General features: G+C 47.8%; 1 protein-coding gene across 15 annotated transcripts in view; it reads right to left on the reverse strand.

The window, feature by feature from the left end:
* The window catches only part of DICER1 (dicer 1, ribonuclease III), a 119,141-nt gene extending 117,247 nt beyond the window's left edge, over positions 1-1,894 (reverse strand). For 10 of the 15 annotated variants that reach the window (XM_038405508.2, XM_043515986.1, XM_043515984.1 and 7 more), the window contains exon 1: positions 1,597-1,834. The gene's annotated coding sequence lies outside the window, so the exon portion shown is untranslated. Of the gene's footprint in view, positions 1-1,596 lie in introns of all 15 variants that reach the window. The other 5 variants (XR_006281896.1, XR_006281897.1, XM_038405511.2 and 2 more) reach the window with 5 other exon arrangements.
* Between the last annotated feature and the right edge of the window lie 4,179 nt (positions 1,895-6,073).

Here is a 6,073-nt window from a genome sequence, read left to right on the forward strand (position 1 = left end):
GATGAGCTGTTTAGGACTAAATAGGAGCATTTTCATATTTTTCATTAAGTACTACAGATTGTGACCCCACAAGCTGTGATCCAGTGTAGAAGGTTCCTCCCTTTAGAAAAGTATTTTAAGATGTAATCAATTCCCAAGTTTTTTTCCACCAAATGCATCCGATGAAATGAGCTGTAGCTCACGAAAGCTTATGCTCTAATAAATTTGTTAGTCTCTAAGGTGCCACAAGTACTCCTTTTCTTTTTGCGAATCAATTCCCATATATCAAACCATCAAAAAAGACCAGTTATTAAAAATATGTATCTATGTAACTTTGCTTCTGTACATAGCACTTCACAAATATAAAAGACATGTTCATTGTCCCAATGAATTTACAATCTAAAGCAGAAAGACAAGACATCGGACAACAGTTCAGGAGATGAAGGATGAGCATTACTAAACAAATACTGACTTGTTAACTAAAGATATAGATCAAGTTTTTTTCACTTTTGGAGGAGGGGGAGAGAAAAGATGTGCTTAGATTTGTAAACTAAATTGGCAGGATCTCTCTCACCCACTAGTGGAATGCATCCTCACTGGGCTTAAACAGTGATTTGATGTTAAAAAAAAAAAAATGAACACCCACAACCGATAATATTAAGCGCAAAAGATCTTCTAAGTAAGTTTTTAGTGAGCAAAGTTAGAATATATCTTGGTGATTAGGTTATCAAAGAATCCTGTTACCTCTGGAAGAAAACGAATACACAAGAAGTGTCTGAGTTTGTTTCAGGTTATATCAATACATGACCCCTTTTTTTATTTTTTTCTATTGTAGAGCTTTCTATAGCATGTGACACTAGAATAGCTAAATGCTTTAATAGCACTACTTAGATTTCGTAATATTTTGCAGACAGGTTTTGGAGAAGGATCTTTTAATTTTATCACTGTATATTTACAGAATGCAGGACCCCCCTGGTTTCAGCTGTGGAAGATGGCGAAGGAAGAGAGAGATAATAAAGAACCTTAAAATATTACTCCAGGGGAGCTTTAAGTTATAACTCCTCTCCTCCGCCCGCCACTCATACCCAGAACAAGGGCCCCTTTAGCAGATGGTCCATGAGTAGTGGTGGGAAAGCAGCCCGCGGGAGCCACAGGCCTGTCGTCTGAAGGGGCAGCGGTGTCCGGGACGGGGCCCAGGAGCCTAGCGCACACGCCTCAGCAGGCCCCAAGTGCTGCTGGCCTTGGGGCGAGAGAAGACAAAGCCAGCGAGAAGGACTGGGACGCAGGCTCCCGTCAGAGACCCTTCGCCCTGGGCTCCACTGAGCTGGGGCCACGGCGGCAAGGGGGGCGGCAGGGCCCGCGGTAGGCAGAGCCAGGTGGCTGTGCCGGGGGCCCGGCGCGGCTCCGGCAGGTGGACCATGCCTTGCAGCCGCGGGAGAGAGGGAGGCTCAGCCGGGCGCCAAGGGCTGGGGAAAGGGGCTGAGCCGCGCACATGCTCGGAGCGGGCGGTGACCACTCGCCCGGCAGACGCTGCCCAACCCCGGTGCTGGATCCCCCGAGCCCGCCATGAAGCCTTCGGCGAGGGCACATGCCAGGGCCGCGGCCGCCGCCTCCTACCTGCCGGACTGGACCCAGCCCAGAGCTTCCCGGCTACAGGCCGCGTCTCATTGTGCTGCTCCCGCCGCCATTTCCCCGCCGCCGCCGCCGCCTCACTCCCCCCAGCTGTCAGGTTCCTCCATTCACCTGGGCCCAGGACAGCCTCCTGCCCTCCCTTCCCCCTGCGAGGCCGGGCCTACGCAAATAGAGCACCGCCCGAGCTCTCCGCCCACAACAATAGGCCCGCCCAACGCAGGCAGCGTACTCGTGCTCTGAGAATTCCAGCCCCCATAGCTCACACCCTCCGCCTCCCCAGTCCATGAGAACAGTGAGGCGATTGGAGTAAAAATGGGGGTGAGAGGTCAAAGGTTTAGAGGAAGACCAATTAGGTGACAGGAGACAGCAAACGCTTGGGACGACTGGACTCTTCCGCGGACTCACGTGTGTTCCTTCTCTCCCTCAGTTCCCTGCTGAACTCTGCGTGGCGCGAGATGGCATCCCACGCAGATGCCCTCTCCCTGCACGGGGGGGGAGGGGGAGGCTAGCACACGCAGATGCATCCTCCATCTCCCTGCATAAGCGGGCGGGGTGCTTACCCCGCATAGCTGCCCCCTGCCTCTAGGGTTGCCAACCCTCCAGGATTGTCCTGGAGTATTCAAGAATTGACAGATTAATTTTTAATTAAAGATTAGAATCATATAATATCAAGGTTAGCAGGAACCTCAGGAGGTCGTCTAGTCCTACCCCCTGCTCAAAGCAGGGCCAGTCCCCAACTAAATCATCCTAGACAGGGCTTTTGTCAAGCCTGACCTTAAAAACCTCAAGGAAGGAGATTCCACCACCTCCCTAGGTAACCCATTCCAGTGCTTCACCACCCTCCTAGTGAAAAAGTTTTTCCTAATGTCCAACCTAAACCTCCCCCACTGCAACTTGAGCCCATTACTCCTCGTTCGGTCATCCGCTACCACTGAGAACAGTCTAGATCCATCCTCTTTGGAACCCCCTTTCAGGTAGTTGAAAGCAGCTATCAAATCCCCCCTCATTCTTCTCTTCTGCAGACTAAATAATCCTAGTTCCCTCAGCCTCTCCTCATAAGTCATATGCTCCTGCCCCCTAATCATTTTTGTTGCCCTTCGCTGGACGCTTTCCAATTTTTCCACATCCTTCCTGTAGTGTGGGGCCCCAAACTGGACATAGTACTCCAGATGAGGCTTCACCAATGCCAAATAGAGGGGAATGATCACGTTCCCTCGAGCTGCTAGCAATGCCCCTACTTATACAGCCCCAAATGCCTTCTTGGCAACAAGAGCACACCGTTGACTCATATCCAGCTTCTTGTCCACTGTAACCCCTAGGTCCTTTTCTGCAGAACTGCTGCCTAGCCGCTCGGTCCCTAGTCTGTAGCAGTGCATGGTATTCTTCCGTCCTAAGTGCAGGACTCTGCACTTGTCCTAGTTGAACCTCATCAGATTTCTTTTGGCCCAATCCTCTAATTTGTCTAGGTCCCTCTGTATCCTATCCCTACCTTCCAGCATATCTACCACTCCTCCCAGTTTCGTGTCATCTGCAAACTTGCTGAGGGTGCAATCCATGCCATCCTCCAGATCGTTAATGAAGATATTGAACAAAACCAGCCCCAGGAGCAATCCTTAGGCCACTCCGGTAAGTCCTTTAAGTTAGTTTCACCGCTGTATAATGGGGATGCAGAGAGCCATTGAACCAACCTGTAAATCCTGTATGTGGTGGAAACCACTTCAAGCCAGGGGGTATTGCAGCACCCCCCACACCTCTAGTTCCAGCACTTCTGGTGGGGGAGGTCATCACACTGACACAATTGTGTCCTAGTGCAGGGGTAGTCCATTATTTTTTGTCAAGATCTAAATTTCTTGGTCAAGGTCCAGACTCCAAAGAAAATAATAAGAAAGTAAAAAGATTGAGTTCTGTTCAAAAGCATCTCCTAGCCCATAGGCCCCCTGTTGACGACCCCGTCCTAGTGATAGTCCCAGAAAAGATTTACCTGGGCCTGGTCAACATTTGGATAACAGCAGCCCCTTCCTATGGCCTCCTGTAGTTTTGGTGAGCTGCACGAGTTGCTGCTGTGCAGCAGCGTCCAATTGAAGAATCGCAGCTTTCGGATGGTCCATTGTATGTGCAACACAGTTGGAGTCTGAAGAGTTGGCCTTTATCACAGCTGTACTCTCACCGCTGGGGGAGGTGAGTGCAGACAAACTGCATGTGTAATGCAGTGCATACATGGGGTCATATGCTTTTCACCTGTACTGCCATTCCAATAGCAAGCATCATCCTTCAACAGACAGGGTGGAACATTGGAACCCAAAGATTCCATGGCAGTTGGTGGCCCAGTAAATGGAACTAGAGGTAGAAAAAATTTTGGAAGCCTGAGGCTCCATGCCATTACCCTCTTCCCTCCCACACACACACTGGGGTGGATAGGCAGGAAACAGGATGGATTGTTGGAACCAGGATGTACTGTGTCAGTTGGGAACAGCTGATAGATCTCACCCCATTACAAATGCTTCTTTCTGGTCTAGTTTCCATCCTAGATGCCAGCAGCAAAATTTTCCTACAAGCCCAGTGCGATATATTTTACAGACTTGCCTGCAGGAATGGGGCAATATCAATCATATTCATTATTAATTTGCATATCTTGGCAGTAACAGGATGTCCAGAAGGATATCATGTCACAAATTGGCAAGGTTTATATAAGTTTTGGTCATCAAAAATCTACAACTTAAAGGCCAAATCTTCAACACAAATGTTATTTCCAACTCACATGGATATGAAAGCTGGAAATCCACCAAAGGTACAGATGGATGTCTAAATGCCTTAGAAAACTATTACATGGAATTAATTTGTGACAAATGCTGAGATTCTTCGAAGAGTTCAACAACCTCTTATCTCTAAAGTTATCCAGAAAAGAAAATGAAAATATTTGAGATATGTAAAGAATGAATCCAGAACAACTGCCACAGCTGGCATGCTTTTGGGCAGCTGGACAATAATGCAGCAGGCTCTGACCAAAAGAATCCCTCCTTTCAACATACTCAGAGAGGGAAAACATATGGGACTTAACAACACAAAGGACATGCAAAGAGCGGTCCAGGACAGAAAGAAATGACTGAGTCTTGTTTGTGCCCAATGTGACATTCAGCAACATGGGAAAGATTCAGAATAATTATAATAATTTGTATTGTTTTCACACTCAGAGGTCCCACTTACGATCAAGGCCACAATCAGGATCAGGCCTATGGTGCTAGGCACTTTGCAAACACACTAGATGATATGTCCCTGCTTCAAAGTACTTACAATTAAGTAATTTAATTGTAAGTAATTAACTTACAATTAAGACCAGACACAGCAAGTGAGTGTGACAAACAGTAGGAGGAAAGTTGGGGACGGAAAGAAAGGGAAGGTTACTCACCCTATGCAGTAACTGAGGTTCTTTGAGATGTGTGCCCCTATGGGTGCTCCACTGTAACTGTAACAACACAGGTATTCATAAGTTAACAATACATAGAACTTGATGGTTTCAAATTATTAACATACTACAGTAACATCTATAGGCCACAATCAGGATAGAGGCTTCATTGTGCTACACACTATCCAAAGAAATATGAAAAAACAGTTACCTACCTTTCGTAACTGTTGTTCTTCGAGATGTGTTGCTCATCTCAATTCCATTCTACGTGTGTGCACGTCTATGTGCAGAGTTGTCGGAGATTTTTGCCATAGCAGTATTCATTAGGCCAGCTGTGGCACCCTCTAGAGTATATATAACTCATGCTGACATCCCTATGCCCTTTCAGTTACTTCTTGCCAACAACTCTGACAGAGGAGCAGGGGCGCGGGTAATGGAATGGACATGAGCAACACATCTCAAAGAACAACAGTTACGAAAGGTAGGTAACCGTTTTTTTCTTCGAGTGCTTGCTCATGTCGATTCCATTCTAGGTGACTCTCAAGCAGTAGCTATAGAGGTGGATTCAGAGTTCACTGCTTGGGGCTTGCTGTACTGCTCTATCGAAGCCAGCATCGTCCCAAGCCTGCTGGGTAAGTGCATAGTGGGTCGTGAAGGTATGGACCGATGACCTGGTGGCCACCTTACAGATGTCCTGGATAAGCACTTGGGCCAAAAAGGCTGCCAAAGGGCCTGCACCCTGGTAGAGTGGGTGGTGACAGTCGCCAGGGGTGGCACCTTTGCTTGATCATAGCAAAAGTGAATGCAGGCAGTGATCTAGGAGGAAATCCTCTGAGTGGAAACAGGTTGACCTTTCATCCTGCTGGCCACAGCAACGAATAATTGTGTTGACTTGCAGAATGGCTTGGTCCTTTCAATGTAGAAGGCCAGAGCCCTCCTGACATCCAGGGCACGTAGTCTGTACTCCTCTTCCGACTTACGCAGCTTTGGAAAGACCAGTAAGTAAATGTCTTGGCTGGAATGAAACTGAGAGACCACCTTTGGAAGGAAGGCCAGGTA

The sequence above is a fragment of the Dermochelys coriacea genome, chromosome 6, assembly GCF_009764565.3.
Source record: "Dermochelys coriacea isolate rDerCor1 chromosome 6, rDerCor1.pri.v4, whole genome shotgun sequence".
Lineage (NCBI taxonomy): Eukaryota > Metazoa > Chordata > Testudines > Dermochelyidae > Dermochelys > Dermochelys coriacea.